The 19,667-nt window shown below is 40.1% G+C and overlaps 1 protein-coding gene across 4 annotated transcripts in view; it reads left to right on the top strand.

Annotated features, from left to right (window-relative positions):
- Positions 1-19,667, top strand: part of FYN (FYN proto-oncogene, Src family tyrosine kinase) — a 139,974-nt gene that overhangs the window by 11,769 nt on the left and 108,538 nt on the right. The window contains exon 1 of one of the 4 annotated variants that reach the window (XM_026065557.1): positions 9,562-9,641. The exons of 2 other annotated variants lie outside the window; for them this stretch is intronic. The gene's annotated coding sequence lies outside the window, so the exon portion shown is untranslated. Of the gene's footprint in view, positions 1-9,561; positions 9,642-12,703; positions 12,824-19,667 lie in introns of those variants that run through there. One more of the 4 variants, XM_026065556.1, reaches the window with a different exon arrangement.

Below are 19,667 nucleotides of genomic sequence, written 5' to 3' on the forward strand. Positions count from 1 at the left end.
ACTTTAAAGTTTATGTTCAGTAACAAATATGAGGATTGAAACAGCAGGTGTGCCACCTGGATGAGCCTGGTGGGAACTATGGGACAAAAACACATGCTTAAGATKTTTAGTAACCTAGAAGGTGTTCCTTCTCCTCTGGATTTCTGAGACCTTCTCATCACATATTGTGCTACTATTGGTGACTGAAGTACATGTGACTAGCTACAGTATGTGCTTTTTARAGATTTAATCTTCCTGTGGTATTTGATCTTTTTTTTTTTTAATGCACAAAATGGAAATCTTATGATTAAATGAACATTTGCTTTAAAAAACAAAATAGTTGGAATACTAAGAGGGGGAGAAAAAACCCACCACCAGCACCAAAGCCGTACACATGGCACTGGTGCTGCAGTTGCTGTTGCTTTGAGGTCTGTGTGGCTGCCATCGCTTAGCTCAGGCTTCCTCATGCCACCGTGGCGAAGAGCAGCTGAAGGCATAAGCCTCTCTCTTCCACAGGCTTATGCTTGCTTTGATGTGTAAGCTGTTTGTGTTTAGTTTAGGAAATTCTGGTTCCCTAAAAGCTGTGGAAACCTAAGTTTCTGGTATGTTGATGTAGTGTTGAATGGGTACTGACTGTTGTTGACTAGGGCCAGGTTATGAGAGGCTGTAGTGTTAGTTTGCTGCTGCAGTTTGTGCCTGTATTTTCCTCTTGTGGTTTTCTCTGGGTACTGTTACTGGCTCTGTGGCACTAAGTGCAGCAGTCAGAGACTATTTTGGGGGTCTTTCTTGTGTCTGTTTTGGTCGCATAACCATGCTTACAGCAATCCTGTCTTCATGCTTGTTTACGTCAGTCTTCCCCATTGCTCACCTTCCTTTCCTTATCCTCAAATCATCTCGTCTCCTGACACAAATGAGCTATTTATCCTTGAGCTAATAGTTGCCAGGAATGCTCTGATCATAATGCTGCAGAACTGCTTATATTCATGGTGATTAAAAAATAAAAAGAGGGATTATTTTTTGCCCTGCCCTGCCCCAGAGAATTAGTTATATATTTTCACTCTGTACAGTTGTCACTGTGGGATAAATTGAATGGAACTCAGAGCTGAATAAGAGGTCCTTTTTGGTAAGGAAATGAATGTTATATAATACAGCCCGTTCAGGTTATTCAGCCATCATTGCAGTGTAGAAAAATGGTATGTGATAGCTATATTGAAATTAAGACTTATTACTAAACTGATTCCTGTATTATGTAGTGAAATGTAGGGTTTGGGCTTTGGGTTGTAATAAATAGCCCATCCTGAATTTTTAAGTGGTGCAAATCTTCCCAAGAGACCATTAGAAGAGCCAAAGAACTGCTTCATGCTTGTCTCATAGTGGCTGCTCAGGTGCGATTTACTGTCTTCTGAGGGTACATGTTCCTTCCAGAGCAGAAAAGTCACTTCTGTTGACTTCCTTGCTTTGAGTCAGAGATTAGGATCTCTTTGTGTCATATGTAAGCTCTCGCAGGGGAGATAGTGACAGCTTAAAATGTTTCAGATTTTTGTTCCACTTTTGACTTAATTCCCATGAAAAGCTCATGAGAATTCTGGTGTTCAGTGGCAGTGCGAGTAAAATTGTTTCACTGCGAAGATGAGGGGGATGTATATCAGCTTGTACTTAATATTTGTTTAAACAGGTTGTGCAAAATTTACGTTGTTGTGAAGGGTACTGGAGAAGTCACAAAAGGTGACTGAGTCTGAAGAGTATAAAGTATATTATTTTGATAGGAGCTCTGGTAGACAAAGGAATAGAATTGAACATAAGAAATTATTGCCTGCTGTAGGTAATAGCACCTTCAGTCTCCTGTATCCAGTCCCTGCATACCCATTTGTGTGAAACTGAGGTGGCAGCAGGACTGGAAGCGAGCATTACCAACCCCCAATGTTTAAATACTTAAATGATTTTGGAGGGGGAAAAAGGAGCCAGAGTTTGGAGCTTTTAAACGTTGCAGCTGGCAGTACTGAAAATGGCATTTGCTTTAATTGGGTTCATTGGGTAGCAGATGTTCAAGTCTAGGCTTGCAGAAACTGCCACTGAAGAGCTCAAAAGCTAGTGTCTTTCTTGTGAAAAAAATATATTTGTGTTTGTTAGCACCTTCCAATTAAACCTCTAAGATATTCAAATCATTTTAGAGTTAGGTTCCACCAGTGTGACTCAGGTATTTTAAATACATAAATACATTTTAAATACATCAGGTATTTTACATGCATAAATACATTTTAAATACATCAGATATTTTAAATACTGTATTGTCTGGAAGACTAGTTGGCAGAGTCGATTTGTTGCTAATATATGCTGTTTTGAAATTGCTGATACATAGACTGCTGCAACAGAGGCTGAGCCTAAAAATGTTCTCTGTTTTCTTCTTTTGTTAATGTTGGCAGATGTTTCCAAGCAGTACACTGACTTCTTTGTATATTGTTTCTAATCTCTCTGGCCAAAAAAAAAAGGGGGGAAAGAAAGAAAGAAAAGGCAAAGGTCTCTATAAAAGGAGTGGTAAGAGATGGGGCATTGCTCAGTATCAGGCAGTTGAGGCCAACCCAATGTACTGTTTAAAAGGAATTAGTGATTTAAAACCTCTTTGTCTCCTCTGTGTTTCTCGATTGTTAAAGCACCGTCAGTGTTGCCCTAACACACAAGCTCACCAAATGCCCTTCCTCACCAAAATGGGGAAGGTATCATACCTTTCTAAAGATGTGTGTGTTGTCCAAAATAGCTGACCTTGGCCTGTTCAAGTCCGCTTCCTGTCTGCGTGCAGTACGTCTGTGCACCAGAACTGTCCAAAATGTTCCTTTTGTATTATTGATAAGATATGAGTCAAATGTTCTCATTACCCTGTGACTTCATTCTCTGACAAAGTCGTGGTGGCTTACTGCTTGAAATGAGGCTTCTTAGTTTCTAACCCTAAGCATATCACTTCTTGCCTGCTATTGTTTTAAGTTGGCTCATTGTATTTCTTCACCTTCTTTGYTGGAGCAATTTCCAAGTGCAAGTGTTGTCAAGAATTGCTCTTTAGCACCTGAAAACCAGTCACCTCTACTGAAGACACAAAGAATGGGATATATGGTATTAAAAAGTGGAAGAGGGAGATTCTAAACTATTGTAATCTCTAATACTTTGTCTTGCAAATTAGCATTTCTAGTGTACTTAAATCTGAGTATGTCCCACATGCTTGGAACAGAGATACAGTACGTGCAATTGCATGTATATATAGATAACTGTTCTTGTACAGTTTTTTTCTAGGTTGGGAAAAAACATGTTAAAGAAGGAATCTGACTCCTTTTTGGCACAAGAGGAGAGAGATCTGGATGATGTTTGTTACTAGCATAGTAAAGGCTGAGCCCTGAAAATAGCAGCATAATCCTTGCTTGGCATTAGTTCTTGATTGTTTTTACCTTATGTTCAACAAGAAGCTGCTAACCTAATTTTTGGTATTTCTGTTAGAGCTCACTTATGATGAGTTGCCAGCAGTCCTAAAATTAATTTCAAGTGCCTTGTTGGCACCTGGGGGTTGGGGGAGGGGGGTTGTTGATTGTTTTTTTTAATGCCATTTCATGTTCTCTGTATGTACAGATTTGCTTTCTTTAGGGAGAAATTGTACCAAACAAACTAAGCTTAGTAATGTGGAGTAGAACAAAATCTTCAGGTCTACATAATGGATACTTCAGGTTTTGTGCCCCTTTTATGGCTTTCTGAAACTGCGTCTGCAGTCTGCCTTCCCTCTTTTAGCATGCGGGATTGCCCAGTACAGCTGACTGGAAGTTGCAAAATTTAAAAAAAAAGCATTAAAAAGGATAGATGTTTTCAATCTAGAAAAGTAAATAAATGCAGAAAACATGGATTTTATATATTTCAGATTTCTTATAGGCATAAGCCTTTTGCAGTTTGTTCATTTGTCCCTCTCAAATTTGGATTCTGTTGATCTCTTTGAGAAAATTTGAAGAAGGCTGTGAATTATCTTCCCGATCATTCTTTTTGAGGAGAGGTAGGTGGATAGAGGAGACCCCATGTACTATGCACTGACTTGCAGTCTGCACCCCATGCATTAACTCTCCTTGAAGGACGTCAGACATTGGTGCTTTGTATTGTTGACAACTGACTGCTGCCAAACAAAATCAGCATGTGTGTGTTGTCAGATATAGCTCCCCTCTCATTTTGGGGTGTCAGGAGACGTAGAAGAAAAGGGTGGATGAGAGAGGAGACTCGAGGGACCAAGGGAGTAGGAAGTAAAGGGGACACATCTGTAGGAAACCAAACTTTACTGGCCCAGTGATTACAACTTGGTTTTTAAATTGTGACACTTATTTCTGGGAAGTTAAAAACTGCAGCTGCTCAATACCTGAAGAAACAAAACTTTTACATGAAGGATCTTTGACATTAGACTTACTTACTTTTCTAGCTTTTATAGAGCTGGTGGAGAATTATCTCATTTAAAAAAAAAAACAAAGCAAAGCAAGTTGCTTGAACTAGCAATGCTCAATAGAGGATTTTAAAAAGTGATGRCCAGTTTGCCTTTTAGGCATGCCCAGCAATCTAAGAGACCTGCTCGATGAGCCAGTTGCAGCACTTTTAGAGATACAAATTGACTGCGTTTGTGCCTAAGTAACGCTCCTTCTGACATGTTTCGGAGAAATGGTTGACTTGTAACCAGAAAAGGTGCCTTACTGCATTTTCATTCATGTGGGCAATATGCAGAATATTTTAAAGTAATTTTCAATCTCTTCTTCCTAAGAACTGCAATTTTTAATATCCTAAAGGTGAAGTTTCACTTGTAACTCTTTCATTCTCCTTTCCAGGAAGTGTCTGCCTGGTCCCTTTTGAGGTCTTGCTGGTCTGATTTCAGTGAAAATGGCAGGGACTATTTAGTGCAAGAGCAATCTGGGGCTGAAGAGGGAAGAAAGGGGAGCAGGCAGAACTTTTCATTCTGTGCCTAGGCTGAGGTTTCTATCTCTGCATTTTAATCCGGCAGTTTTGACTGGGGTGGGCCCTTTTCTCTGGGAGTGTCAGACTTCTGACCCTTCATATTTGTTCGGCATTGTCAACAACAGCGGAGGTGCCTCTTAGCCAGCCCACTCAACAYGCTGCCTTTTCTATGACATAGATTTACTGGGCATCTTCCGGATAAATGAATCCTCCAGGGAAAATAGGAAAGGAGGGGTGGAGGGAGGGGAAGAAACTTACTGCTGCAATTTAATTTGGGTGGGAAACTCAGTGTTTTTTAAGAGTTCTTGTTAAACATGGGATGAGGGAATTCGTTATTGTGGTCTCAAACTGTTTTATTTTTCTTTTTTGTCAGTTTTGTTGACCATCTCTTACTCTTTTATATGTTTTGTAGATAAGTATCCTACATTTGGTCTCATTGAGTAGGGCTGGATAAGTTGTACCAGCCTAGCTTAATTTGTTATTTTCTTTTGTTAAACTGAAAGTGATTCATCCCCCTGTGTGAATCCTCTTGAGGGCTCTAACAAACAGATAGATTCAAGATTTGACAGTGTCTGTTTTAATGTGTTACCGATCTCAGGCCTGCCCTTCCGCGGGAGGTGGCTGCCCTCATAGGTGCAATGGAGAAGCCTTCTTCTGAGTCGGACCTTCATAATTATGTTGAGGTTTAATTTGTGTTGGTTTTCCCCTCGTGTTTAACACAGCAGCCTGTGAGAGAGGGGAAGGGATGTGTCTGCCTCTCTCAAGCTGCTCAAACAAATGGCTCAGACTAGTGTCAGCCCTGCTCTTGGTGAAAAGGGTAAGGGTGTGTGTGTGCATGCATCCGTCTGTCCACATCTCAGTTGCTGCAGTTCCTAGGCTGACATTTTAGCACATGTATGTTCTGACAGCTTTAAGTCGGCTGAGCTGCAGGTACCTACAGTGTGGACATGCGTCATCTACCTGCGCTGCAGAGAAGGTGATAGCACCTTAAACTCCGGTAGGTTTAGCTGTGGCTGCTYGTGTCTGGCAAAACCCTGATTTTTCTTCCCAGTCATCTTTACCTAAACTGCTAACAGTAACAACAAGTGTCTAGAAAAAAAATTCTGTACAAGCATAGTCATTCATTTTTATAATCTTCCCTGTGTTATATGTTTGTGTGGGCTGTTAATACATGTCCAGAATAGATCATTTTACAGCTACTTCAGAGAGTTGGGAACTTGTAATTGCAACAGCTCTGTTGCTTTTTAAGAGCGCCTTGCTACACTCATCGAGAAGGAGAGTAAAGTGTTTAAAGATGTGGTGCTCCTAATAGTTCAAATACTTCTATACTAATGACCTACTGCTTCTGAGGGGAAGTTGTTTTTCCTAAGTATTGGTATGGCAGAGAGGAAAAATAGTAGTCTTGTATTGCCAGCTCAGTTACAAACACGTGTCTAGAGCTTTCTGGCTGCTGTTAGGACGTGTACATCAGCATCGTTTGCTAATGGTGCTAAGTGGGAGGAGTGTGTGTGCATAATCTTCACCAAGTATCTCACTTGGCTTTTTGTAGTGTCTGTATCCAGTACTGCCGTAACATGTATGTACTTAAATGTGTGTAGACTCAGGCTAAGTCTTAAACCACAAAACACACAAGTGTGTTGAAATTAGGGAGTGCGGGTACAAGGTGAGATTTTATAAATCTTACTTTTTTGAGAACAGCTTCAGATACTGGCACAAAGTTGTGCATTGTGGAAATTTAGGTCTGGAAGAGATCTTTTTTWAAAAAAAAATTCTTATCTGCCCTAAGAGTGTATGTTAGGATGCAGTGAACACCAGTCACTCCTGACCCCCATAGCCTAACTTGTTCTGAGAGAGTTCCAGGGATGAGCATCTCCAGCACGCCCAAGTAGTCTCTTCTACACTTTAATGGTTGGGAAGATTTCTCTAATATTCAGCATACATCTCAATTCCTACAGAGCTTCTTCTATTATCTTCAGTGCTCATGGAGAAACAGGAAGACTCAAAGGGCAGAGGCCCTGCAAGTTTATCTGGTATTCCTGTCTGCATCACTTTTTCTAGTAAAATACACTGCTACTTGGCACAAAATTTGCCTCCTTGTAAAAGCCTTTTCCGTATTTCAAGGCTGTTGGTTTATTCCTTTCCCATTTTCTCATTTTATTAACTTGACAAATTTCTTTAGCCTTTCCACATAAGCTATGGCAGGGAAAAGGCTTTCAACTGGGTTAAGCAAGAAGTCTCGAATTCCAGAGGCTGGCTTGTCTGATTGGGATGACGTGGGCAAGGAGGCTGCCATTGGGATGGGAAGCCTGAGGAGCAGAGCATGCAGTTACGCTAGTGAGATGGGAGGAGGCAGGACTGGCATGGCAAGGCAGAAGAGGGAAAATGGCATGAGACAGGACAGATGAACCTGAACCCACTGGCCTTTCTTCCTGGCTCTGGAGGGAATTGAATTGAAGAAATGCGGGTTTGTTTTTTTTCCTTCCGCTGTTAGCAACAAGATGTGAAACCTGGCAAAAACTGGAGCATCTTGTACCCTCGCTGATTCTGGTTAGCACAGAGATAGAAATAGCATTAAGTTTTCAGTTTCTCCCTGAGCTTGAATGGGAGACATTGTGCATCACCCTGCTGATTAATTACAGACACCCATGTGATGAAATTTCCTCAGGGGATGGGAAAGTTTAGTTTTTACAATCTTAAAATAGCCATATTTAAAAGAACATTTCCTAAAGTCAAGGATTCATAAGTGTTTGCAATGTTAACATRTGTATGTTTGTGCATTACACTACAGTCTGTAGTTGTATGATGTGATCATGGGGGATTTTTTTCACCTGTCAAGACCTTTGCTTCCTTCACTGTACCAGATTGATTGTCCCAGGCCTAGATTGAGACTGTAATGCAAGAGAGACTGTTTTCGGCAGAATCACAGCTTAATTTGTTCCAGGGACTGGGAGGTGCCATGGGAATGAGATGGGGAAGTTTGTAGGAAGAAAAAGGGGAGGGTCAGCTAGGCATCTGGGAAACAGGATCTGCTCGAGCACACAATTATGAAGTGGCTTATTTTGCTGTGTACCCATGCTAATAGGCTGCAGGTTGCAGCCTATGGAGAAGCGCTGGAGTACGTGCAACTGCAAATTAAGTCAATGCAATCTTTGCTTGGAGTGTACTGAATAGCCAGGCCTTGGTTGTCTCAAACAGGGCTCCTAAATAAAGGACACTTTTGATCTTATCTTCTCGTTGTCAGTTCCTGTTGTAAAATGGCAATACTTCTGATGTCTCAGGATGCTGTAAAAAAAAATGCATGTTTTGTGAGGAAAAACTCAAGTGCTGAGCACCCCAGGGACCCATGAGTAAACTAGTTTTGTTTTCAGAACAGGCTGGTAATAGTATTTTGTGAAATAACACTGCCTGTCCAAAAAGGGAAAAAAAAAAAAAAAAAAAAGAGTATTAAATGACCACACTGAATAAGCACCAGTCGTTTTAGGCACTGAATGAGCCTGTAGTCTCGTGGAGAACTTTCTGTGTGATCATGTAATTTAAAGCTGCATCTCTGTGAACTCATGAACAGGTTGGGGGAGGGCAGGAAAATGAAAGTGCCACAACCAGCAATAGCTTTGGAAAGGCTAGTGTTTGTGCACATGATTTTATAACCTTAATATTTTTGTCATGCAAATACATGTCACTGATCTTTGAGTACAAAACCTCTGGTGGAGTAAGGGAAGAGAAAGCTGAGGAGCGAAGCTTCATGTTGCTCCCATATAAAGTAACATACCCAATAAACAGAGAGGTCTTGCTACAAACTTGTGTTGCAAGTCAGCACACGTGAACCATCCTAATTTGCCGCTGCATGCAGCGCTTGTGGCAAAGATGACAAGCCAGCCTTTGTATGAATGCAAATACAGGATGGAAATTTGCTGCTGTTAGAAGTGTAAGCATTTGCAGGCTCCTCGCCTCTTTGTTCGTTCTGGTGGGATGGTGTGTTCTAGGTGTGGAAAAAAATCGTCTGAACTGCAGGTTGGCTTTCTGTGACACCTGAGCTGGTTTGGGGGGGAGGGGGGGGGGTTATAGTGCCAGGCAGACTTGGACCCTGGCAGAGCTCAAAACTCAGGCACTGTCTAGCTCATACCTTATGTTTTGGGGGGAACAAATGCTTAGTTTTTTCTTTTTCATTTTTTTTAAATGCTCTAATAGTTATAGGTGTGGTCTGCAACATACTAAAAGCTCTTCAGTTAAAAAGTTTATAAAACAGACCTTTAATTGATATATGTTAAATTTTACCATTCTTTACAGGTAACACAAAGTAAAGTCAGAAAATAAGCAATCCCATGCATGTTAGCACGCTGCTTTGTTTTATTTTAGACCTGTGCTTGAAAGGTTTAGGGGAAGCTGAGAACCTTGACTTTGGGCACTTCAGAATTACCCATCACCACCCTTTCCATGTATTTTTGTGAAGAACTCTAGGGCTGCGATCTCACTTTCCTCATCTCATTTGAGTTAATACTCTCAGGTTAATTTTTCTAAACTTTACAACCCAGGACATACTTTTTTTTTTTTTTTTTAACAGAGGAACAAAACACCTCTGAAAACTGTTTGGAGGCCCCTCTACATGTCAAAAACCAAACTAACCATGTGGTCGTCCTTCTCTGGCTCTCAGCAAAAGACTCCAGGGAACTGTATAAATATCTGGAATTTTTACCATGGAGGTAACAGAATATTATGAAATGCACTTGTGCTGTTAAGCAAGATTATAGGATACACACAAGGCGCACAAGAAAGAAACTAAATATGGCTTTTACTTGATAAGTGAGGTGTTTGTAAAAGAGCCCTTTGTTAAATGAATTGAAATGCATTTTTTTCATTTGTGCTGACAGAATATGAAGAAATATAAGGCATAAAGGCAGTTGTAGAGTAGTTGGCAATGTTGCAGTCAATTAGCTGAACTTTAGAAATAGAAGTAAAAAGGAAAAGTTAAGTTCCGTGTTGCCTTTTTGTAAAACTGTTTTTCAGTGTCATAATGCTTTTTGAATTAAACGTGACAGACTTGACAAGCTATCAGATAGAAGGCTGAAAAGTTGTTTGTTTGTTCTTCCAATTTACAGGGAGGAAGAATCATTTTTTCTTTTGTTTTTAGCTGTTACCACCTCTTGTTTTAAGAAGGTAAGGGGGGAGGATTGTGGAAGGAAGGAAGGAGGTTAGGGGAGAGGAGACCTTGTTTGGCGGTTGACTTTTATTTGAAGTAGAAATATTTTTAAAGCCACAGAATAAATCTTATATAATCCCAAGTGTGTTTGTAAAATCTGTTTATGCTTTATTAATTAAAAAAAAAAAAAAAGAAGCCCCAGGTCAGAAATATCCGGACACTTGATGAAACACTCTTTAAAAGAAAAAAAACACATCCTGTTCTCATTAATATTTTTGTATTAATAAAAGCTGATTCAGTGCCCATACTGCATGTCCCCAACATGATGTTGATGACATTTTGAGAGAGGTGGGTAAACATTTATACTGTACTTTGAGAAAAGGTTATATGAAAGCCTTTTGATGGAACTTGGAGTTGCTATTTTGGTTTTGCTTTTTTAAACAAAAAACAGGCCAGATGTGTCTGAGAGGTTTTCTTCTTTTGGCTTAATGGAGTAAAGTAAACCAGGTCATAAATGCTTTATGTATATCAAACTGTATTTATATCATTGCTTCTAGACATAAAAATATGTGTCTATTCTTCAAATACAAATAGTAAAAGCATCTAAAAAATATCACACTGCTTGTAGTTGTAACTTTAAGAAAAATCTGGTTTATATTTCAGGATACAAACAAACAGCACTCTCACTTAATTTACTAAATTCAAATGGACACATCCTGTGACCAATTTCCTGAAGACTCAAGAGAACACTGGTCTTTTCCATTGTCGCTTTGTCTGTCAATATAAAATAGAGATTATCTGCCTTCTGCCATTTCCTCTTCTCTCTCCCTGTTTCTTTTTTTTGGGGGGAGGGGGGGGAGAAGTTTTCTCTCTGGCTAATGCAGATGTTAACGCTGCATGAAACTTCTCTTCCTCCAGCTAGAAGAAACATTTCCCAAATAGAACATACAGTCTTTTGGTCTTAATTTTATCTTTTTTGTTTGTTTTTATRTAAGATTGTTAGTATGCAGGTTTAGTGCTGAATAATTTGTTTCACTGCAGTAGTGTTTGCTGTGGAGATGCTGTAATCATTTTGTGATTCATTTCAGGGAGACTCATTGTCTGTTAAAACAGCATGTGACAGAAAAATTATTAAATAAAAAAATGTATGAAGTACAGCTCTGGTACACTTGCATCAGAGTCTCTGAAAGATGCTTTTAAGCAGGATTATGGTACTACATATATGACTAAAGTATCAGTGCCATGAAAACACTGTGAAAAGAGAATAGATGCCTGTCTTGTTGAGGTTTTTCTCCTCTTTAATAACAGAAATTGTTTCAGTCATCATGCATTGTTTTATTAAGACCTTTTTTTATTCTACCTGTGGAGTATAATGCAGCCATCACTTCAGTATTGTTGTGTCTTGGTACAATGAAAATCTTGMTTGCAAAACTCTGCTGAAATCTGCAGGAGAAAATGCCACATCTCTGTTATTTCCCAGCACTTCTAAAGATCACAAACTTAAAACAAGGATTTCAGTTTTATCTGTATGCATTTCTCCTTGCCCTCCTCCCCCCACCAATCTGCTGGTCTGTGCTGTCAGTCTCTGAGCTGTTTCAGCCCACAAAAGTCACTGCAACCCAGACTAATGGGAATGTCTGACTGGTGTTTTGTTGGAGAGGTTAGGGAACCCATAGCCATGAAAAGCACCTTTACTTACTTTTCTGCTAAGGGAAAAAGTCAATGTAGTGGGCAGTCTGGGGAGATGTTGCTTGTGCTCTTACAACTATATGGACTCCTTCTCCAAAGTGATGGATCTTAGCATCAACCGTGGGCTTTAAAATAGCCAGCACTTGCAGGTTTTTGCCCCAGTAACAAGCATGCTTTATCCTTTCTCTGCTTACTTGCAAGTAAACTGCATTTTTAGTAGTATGTCTTTTGACCTTCAGAATTACGCTTGCTGAGAGCTGAAGAAGTAACAGGAAAGCTTCATACTGGCTAATGAAATGGCCAGCAAGGGCACCGTGAATGCGCACAGGTGAGGAAGTCAGCCTTGAGGAGGACGGTGCYGTCTCTTACAAACAAAATAGCCCCGAAGTGGATTGGTACTGTAGGCTTTGCATGGAGTGAAGTGAAGATTTCCCCAATACAGACTTGTTAGAAACAGTATGTCTGCGATTATTTCATTTTCTGTACTGCTTTCCTCCCGCCTTCAGTGGAGTGAGTTTGTTTGGAAATAAATAAAACCTGCTTGTCTGCTTGGGGTGAGCTGATCATGTCTGGCAGAGCAAAGCTGCAGCCAGCCCATTCTTTGGAGGGCAGGGCTGGCTCCAGCGCAGCATGTCCGGGGACCACTGCTGCCCTTCTCAGAAGAAGGGGAACGAGGAGCAGCAGCCGGATGGGCTCGCTTTGTCCTGGTGCGCATGGGGCATTGAGAGCAAGCTGAGCTGCCTGGAAGTGCCTGCAAGCCCAGCGTGCAGGTGGCGAACCACAAGCAAACCTCAGAGCTCGGGTGAGCGCATGTCGGAGTGTGGGTGAGCTGAGGAAGAGAACAGAGGGCTTTTTTTTTTTTTTAATAAAGGTTGAGACGGAAATTGTAGCCAGAGCAGGAAAGAGCCTGCAGAAGGCAGAACTGTTGAAGCTAAAACAAAAAACATACACTGAAACAAGCAGAAAAAACCCCCACAGTGTAATGTGTAATAAGGGAGAGAGTGGACTGAAGCAAAGAAGTCAAAAGAAGTTTTTAACTAAACCACAGGAGATGTCGTAAGTTCATTGACCCGAAAGCCGTTTGGCTGTGCTATAATTAAATATGATAATATGCGTCTTTGTATTTCAGGATGTGCCTGCTTGGGATGTGACACTGCAGAGCTTTTTTTGTTTAACCTGAGTTTTCCTTAAAGGCTGGGATCATGTTTTGGGTGTGTTTTTGTTTTTGTTTGGTTGGGGTTTTTTGTATTGTCCCAGTCTGAGACTGGGGAGAAGGAAGGAACATATGCAACTGTGTGTGCAGAGAAAATAATGAGGTGACCTAGACTCAGGTGAAGGTCACAACATGGCAAGGCTGAACCAGGCTGAGGACAAAACAGATCAGGACAAGAAGCGGGAGGTGGTGGTAGGATGAAGGAGGATAAGAGTAGGTCAAGGAGGATAAGAGCCCTCAGAGAGGGAYTGAACTGAGGAAAAGGAAGCTGAGTGTCTTGTTTGAGTTGTAAAGGTGTTACATTGGCAAGTGCCAACATTTTACTGAAGAAATTGTGGCTTTGCACATAGTGCACAAGGCAGGTGTTTAACCTGGTGGCCTGCTTAGAGTCCGGTTCCAGGAACTGTATCCTGCAGTCTCRGCTGAACAGGGTTTTCTTCGCTCCACCTGACCTGTTGGTGCTATTTTAAAAACAATTGCTATGTTTCACCTCTGTAGGTAGCTGCACTGCCTCTCATTAGTGCCCTAAGTGCCCTATTTGAGTCTCTCCTAACTGAAGGGCAGTATGTAAAATGCTATAATAAATAGAGAGTGCTATAGAAATTAATGAAATATGAAAATGATGACCAGCTCTTTCTCCCTCTTTCATCTGACTTCCTTTATTTGTGACTGTGTATTTAGTTAAATGTTCTGCAACTCATTCCAAGTTTTGCTTTAACAAGCACATAAGTTTGTAATGTGAGTTCTTGCAAGTACATTGATGCACTTGGTTAAGAGGGCCAGGAGAGCTGACAGTGGAAGTTTCAATTGATGGGAGAAAAGATAAGAACTGTTAAATTGGGAAATGCAAATTGAATGTGGTACAGAAAGAACAAGTTGCTGTACAATGGATATTTTGAGGTCTTGCTGGGAGAGTAAAATTAAAAAAAAAAAAAAAAAAAGATAGGTGCTTTGGCAAAGTATGAGGGAAGAAATTGGGGAGATGAAGGAATACTTGAGTTCAGGCCCAAAAGTCAGATGAGACTCACTCAAGCTGTTGTAGCAGGTTTTTGAGACAAGTTACCTGTCACTACCTCTTTCCAGTATGTGGAATATTGCCTCTTGGAGAGGGATCGTAATTCTCCACGTGGGGAGCGGGAGATGGCCGCCTCTTTCCTGAGTTCTGCAAGATGGCAGCTATCCAGGGAAGGGGGAGGACCTGGATGGAGGGAACATGAGTAGTTTTGTACATCGCTATTGCTATTCTGAGCCGGTTTCTAACACACCTCACTTAGTAACTGTGATAGTGCATTTTTCAATAGTATTCTGTGGTTTACTTGGGGAGGGGAGCTGATTATGCTAATAGGAGGTACACTTTAAGAATTAGTTTCACAAGTCAATACATACGCTATTTTAAAGGCATCATATCTTGTTGCAGAATGTAGAGTTTTTCCTCTCACTTCCATCCAAAGTAAAGAGAAGGCTTCTGCTTCCAAAGGAATTTTGCTAGCTATAGCGATTGTGGAGCTATTGCATTAGTCTCAGATTTCCAGTGGCCTGTGAGAGGGACAAAGTTATGTCAAGATAAAGAGTGAGCTGTACATTCCTGAACCAGAACTGGAGACCAGGTGCCATAGCAATTTACATAGGAATTACTCAGAATAATAAAATGTGGCAACCTCCCTGCCTGCTGGTCCATATGTACCTTCTTAGCAAAATGCACACATGGTAAAATGTCAAAACATTTCTGCATATTTTAAACTAGCTTAAAGTGGGAGATGTAAAGGTTCAGGGCTTCTCTTGTTTTGGATTTGGRTTTTTTTTTTTCCAGCTGCTTCATCCTTTTTTCCTTTCTTGGATTAACATTTGAGTGGGGAGTTGTAGGGTTTTTTGTTTGTTTGTTTGAGGGATACAGTCTGAAATTACAGAAGACAGTGGGCAGGAGGCAGTGGAGAGGAGAGGCTGGTGATCAGCGGTGGGGAGTGGGAGACAGTTGGAGATGGATCAGCCGTACAAACACCCATCTGCCGATCTCCATTAGTAAAGTGAGTGTAATGGCAGTGAAACACATCTTCCTTTACTCCATTTCTGTAGATCTTTATGTCAAGAGTAACTTTAAAATTGTAACTACCAGATGAAGGATTTACATGAAGGGCAGCTAATCCTGTGCCCTGGAGCATGTAAGGGAATTCTTTAAAGAACCTGGAAATCGCAGCAAAAAAATAGGACAAATGTTCAAAAATGCTCTTAATTAACTTGCATTATCAGTAACTGGGCTAAGTTGGTTTCTCATTTAAATTTTCAATCTAGAGCTCCTTCTGACTGGGGTGTTTCATGATTATTGCTACAATTTAGCCTTTGCTGTTGGAATATTGCAAAAATGATGGGCTTTCCTATCTCAGAAAAAGCTGCCCCAAGTGCTGGCTTTTAAAGCTTAAAATTCATTCTGACATAAATGAGAAAAATGTAGTCTTGCCATGAATCTTACTTTTTGAGAAAGTTGGGAGGCTTTTGTATTTGTTTAGATAATGATGTTTTAAAATTTGCATATACTTCTTTGAAATYCTTCCTTTTGTTGCTGCAAATGTCATTTTTGGTTCTAAATGAAAAATGATAAATACTTTTCCAGGAGTCTGGAGCTCAAGGATTAATGTGGTTGAACTAGTTAAATGTTAAATCTATTCAAAGTAAAACTACATAGAGACTGCAAATGTTCTTGCATGCAAGTAAATCCCTTTTATATTGAGTCTGGTTTGCTAAAGACATAACTGTCCTGCCAGCTTGTTCTGTACAGATAAGTTATGTATGTTGTAGATACTTTATCTTAGGGTGCTATACTTCCTGTCCCCATTAATGCTAAATTGAGCTTGCAATTTAATTCTCCTTTGTATCAAAATGAGAATCGGCCCTTTTGGATAGATGGAAAGATGCTGTAGAACACAAAGTTTATCTTATACAAATAGTTCAAATCCTCTGTTATAATTAATTTTAAATGGAAAGGTTTGCAAAACGATGATCAGGGTAATGTATGTATTTCACCTGACCTGTAAGAACCAGGAGATAGAACTTTGCAGAAAGGCAGCATCAAGATTCCAAGTTAAGAACTCAGAAGTTGGGTAGTGAAACACATATACACTGGGACCAGTTTCAATTCCCTGTGTTCTTCAAATAAAAGGTCCTTTTTTTCCCGCAGCTACATTCTTGGAAGTGACTGGGTTGTTTTGGCTGCAGTTCCTCAAAAAACTAAGCCTGAACTCTATATATCGAGTTTCAGCACAAAAGGTCTAAAGAGTCACAAGCTTCCTAAGCAGTGAAGAGCCATGTAATGGGAAGCTGTAGGCACCCCCAACTGTAAATTACTCCTTTTTCTTTTCTTTGAGAATTGGGATTTTAAATTTGCATGCCAGGATTCAGCTTGGGCCATTTCTTCCTGTTCCCTGCTATCACACACATAGATTCTTTTTTTTTCTCGCCCCCCCCCCCCATATTAAACAAAGGAAGTCAGAGAATTTCTACACCTGAGTCATACCTGTGGCACTACTAATCCGGTAACTAGTCTCTGACTTAACCAGTGCTTAGTGCCTTGGAAAAGGTTTTTAACACCACAGGAGACAGAGAGGAAATAATGAATCTTCTCTTACCTCTCATGATCCTTTGTAATTAGACTGTAATAAAACCTTACACATGATATTTAATAGCACTTCTAATACCATTACTAGCATTACAGCAAAACTAGATACTGTCCCACATATAATAGAGTACAAATAGGTTGAGTTATGTTCCAGGCCCACTAATTTCTTGTGACAATGAGTTCAGCAGGCTATCTGCTTATATGAAAAAAGTATTCCTTCTACTGTGGCTTAATTTCCATAATGGTCCTTTCTTCCTGAACTTGAGATGGGTATCCAAAATTTCTCTTCTCCTTTCCTATTAACGTATTTGTCCCTATTTATTCTGCAACTCCCAGTTTATACAATCGTGATCTTCCTCAGCTTCTCTCTGGCAGATCATTGTCACTCTTCTCTGAACTTAGTGTGTCCTTTTTTTTTCCTCAACCTCATCCTTCTGTTTGACAGTTTGATGATCTGGTGTTCCAGATGGTGCCATGTTTTTAGAAAACTTCAGGTGTTGTCTGAGCCTCTGTTAGGTGTTTTGTTTTGCTGGCCGCTCTAGCCCCCTCCCAGCCCCCCTGAGGAGTTTGAGATGTCCCAAGATTAGACAAGTCACAGCCTGTGTTCGCATCACGAGGGGCTAACCTGCCCAGATGGCTCTGCGGCTGCCAAATGTTGTCAAACACCATCCCTTCCCATGGGCTTGCTGAAGGTGATGCTGATCTGGGCCTCAGTCTTTCTTCAGGATTGATGTGGTCCTAAAGTAATTTTTCAGGAAATACATGCAGTTAATGAAGTCTCTGTGAATGCAAAGATGGGACTGAGGATGCAAGTGTAGTGTTAGTTTTTTCAGAGCTGGGACTTAAGAATGATATAATAGGTTTAAGATAAGAGGATATATATATATGTGTGTGTGTGTGTGTATATGTATATATATATATATATATATACACACACATATGTGAAATCAGGAAAAGAGAAGTCATGTCACTTGTTGCTACTTCTGATTTCTTCTACAGTGTGGTGTTGAGAGGAAAAGAATGACTTACCCTGCTTTTGGTTGCAAGATCAGTAAACTGAACCCAGCCATCTATAAATGGAAACCTCTGCAATATTCTTTGTTTTTATGACTAGTTCCTAGTACTATAAGAGCTGTACAATTACTATGATTGAATCAAATGGAAACCCATCTAAGAAGTAAGCCAAGTGTTTCCAAAAATGATCCTAGTTGGGGTATAATAAGTTTAAATCTATGCTCTTATATATAAAAGTTGTGGTCAAAAACTTGGTAAAAACTTCAAAAGACTTGTTTCTGCTTCAAAGAGAAGGTTTATTTAGCTTTAAAGTAATCACAAGGCAAACATGGCTGTGGTCTGTAATTGTTATGGATGTAGTTTAAAAGTATTTTTAGAGATTTGAGAGCTGTTGATAAAATGACAAACTGTTTGTGCTTCATGAGTATTTTCCTCACTCTGGAAACTGTAAGTGCACTAAACAGGGTAGTGGTGATAGGTTATTATGCATTTCATTCATAAATAATACATGTTTATGTTAATATATTTAATCATTAGTATGGTATCTGTGCAGGAATTATTCCTTCTCCAACCTAATGTACCCTTATTGTTTTCTGTTTGTGATTATCTTAGTGCATAAGAAATAGCTTCTGCTTTCGGGAAGAAAAATGGGGGAATAATGACTATCATTGTTATTTTTCTGCCTGCTGCTTTGGAGGCTGTATAGGCAATTCCTGTAAGAAGTGGTTTTGTCTTCTAAGCATGCCATGGGGGGAAAAGAGGAATGTTTGTGTGTTTCTTTTTTCAGCGTTGTGTTGTCTGGAGTGGCACTGCCTAGATGCACTTCACCTGGACCTGGTTAGCGTGAAGCCTGCGGAGAGCTGAGCTCTAGGACTTCGGCAGAGCACAAGCACATTGTGGTGCTCAACAGTCTGTCCAAGAGGGGAGGGAATGTGGAGGGAGCAATCTCCACATTATCAGCCAAATATGATATTAATGCAGTTGAGAAAAATATTGCAAGTGAGCTCTAACAGGGTGTGATACTTGACTATCCATGCCTAGATATTCTCTTGACTATGTCCCCCCACCCTCGCTGAATTGTTACAACATATTTTAGCATCTCAGGTTGAGAGCACTTTCTAACCACCTCCTGTAACGAAACCACCTCCTGTAACGGCTGGGTGGATTAAAACAACACTGTGAAGGGAGTATCAGAGTACTCCATTAGAGCCCTTTTTGGCTACTGTGCACAGACTATAGGCAATTTAGCCTTCCAGAAAGGAGGGGCAGCTCTTTCTACAGTGAAGTAATCTGCCTGCCTTCTGTTTCTTTGTTGGTTGGTTGGTTGGTGGKTTTTTTTGTAGAACTTTGCTTAATATAACCAGGGAAGCTTCTGAACTGCTGCTGATAGTTAACAGCTAAAACAGTAGTTAGAAGCCTTGTCCTGTCAAGTTTGAATGAACTTTCAGCAGAACTGCAGAGGTTGCTTTAATTTTCATCAGACATTATCCCCACCACAATTTTAAAAAAGAACAGGACAACTTTAAGTTCTGGGAGGGGGTTGAAATATAGCAATTCTGTAACAAAATGGATAAAATTTGGCCATTTTGCTGATCTGGAATAAAAGAGCCCCAGGGTTATTCTATCAAATTAACTTTGTAGCTAAGATAAACATACACCAAGGAAAAAGATCTACCTTTTAACAGACTTAAATGTGCTCATAGTTGATTTGTAACAGATCCCTGTTGCTGTTGTCACATATTTCTTTCCTCCATTCTTCCTTTGTTTTATCTTACCTTTAATTATTTTTGAAATCCTGAGAAGAAACTGTACCTGTACTGTATCTCATGCAACAGAGACACGGTGATGTCTTCGAGGTCTCTGAAGTGCTGCAGAATAAGCTCCAGGAAGTAGAAATGATAGAATAGGTTTCAGCTGAAATTCCTTTCATCAAGATATTCCGTACTGCAACCATCGTGAAATGGCAAAATCAGGTAAAAATTGCCAAACTTCCACCTTCTGAAAGAAAATTTTCTGTAAACCTACCCCTTTAAAATTCTGAAACAGCAATAAAAAAGCATTTA

Source organism: Apteryx rowi, unplaced genomic scaffold (genome assembly GCF_003343035.1).
Source record: "Apteryx rowi isolate R43461 unplaced genomic scaffold, aptRow1 scaffold_229, whole genome shotgun sequence".
Lineage (NCBI taxonomy): Eukaryota > Metazoa > Chordata > Aves > Apterygiformes > Apterygidae > Apteryx > Apteryx rowi.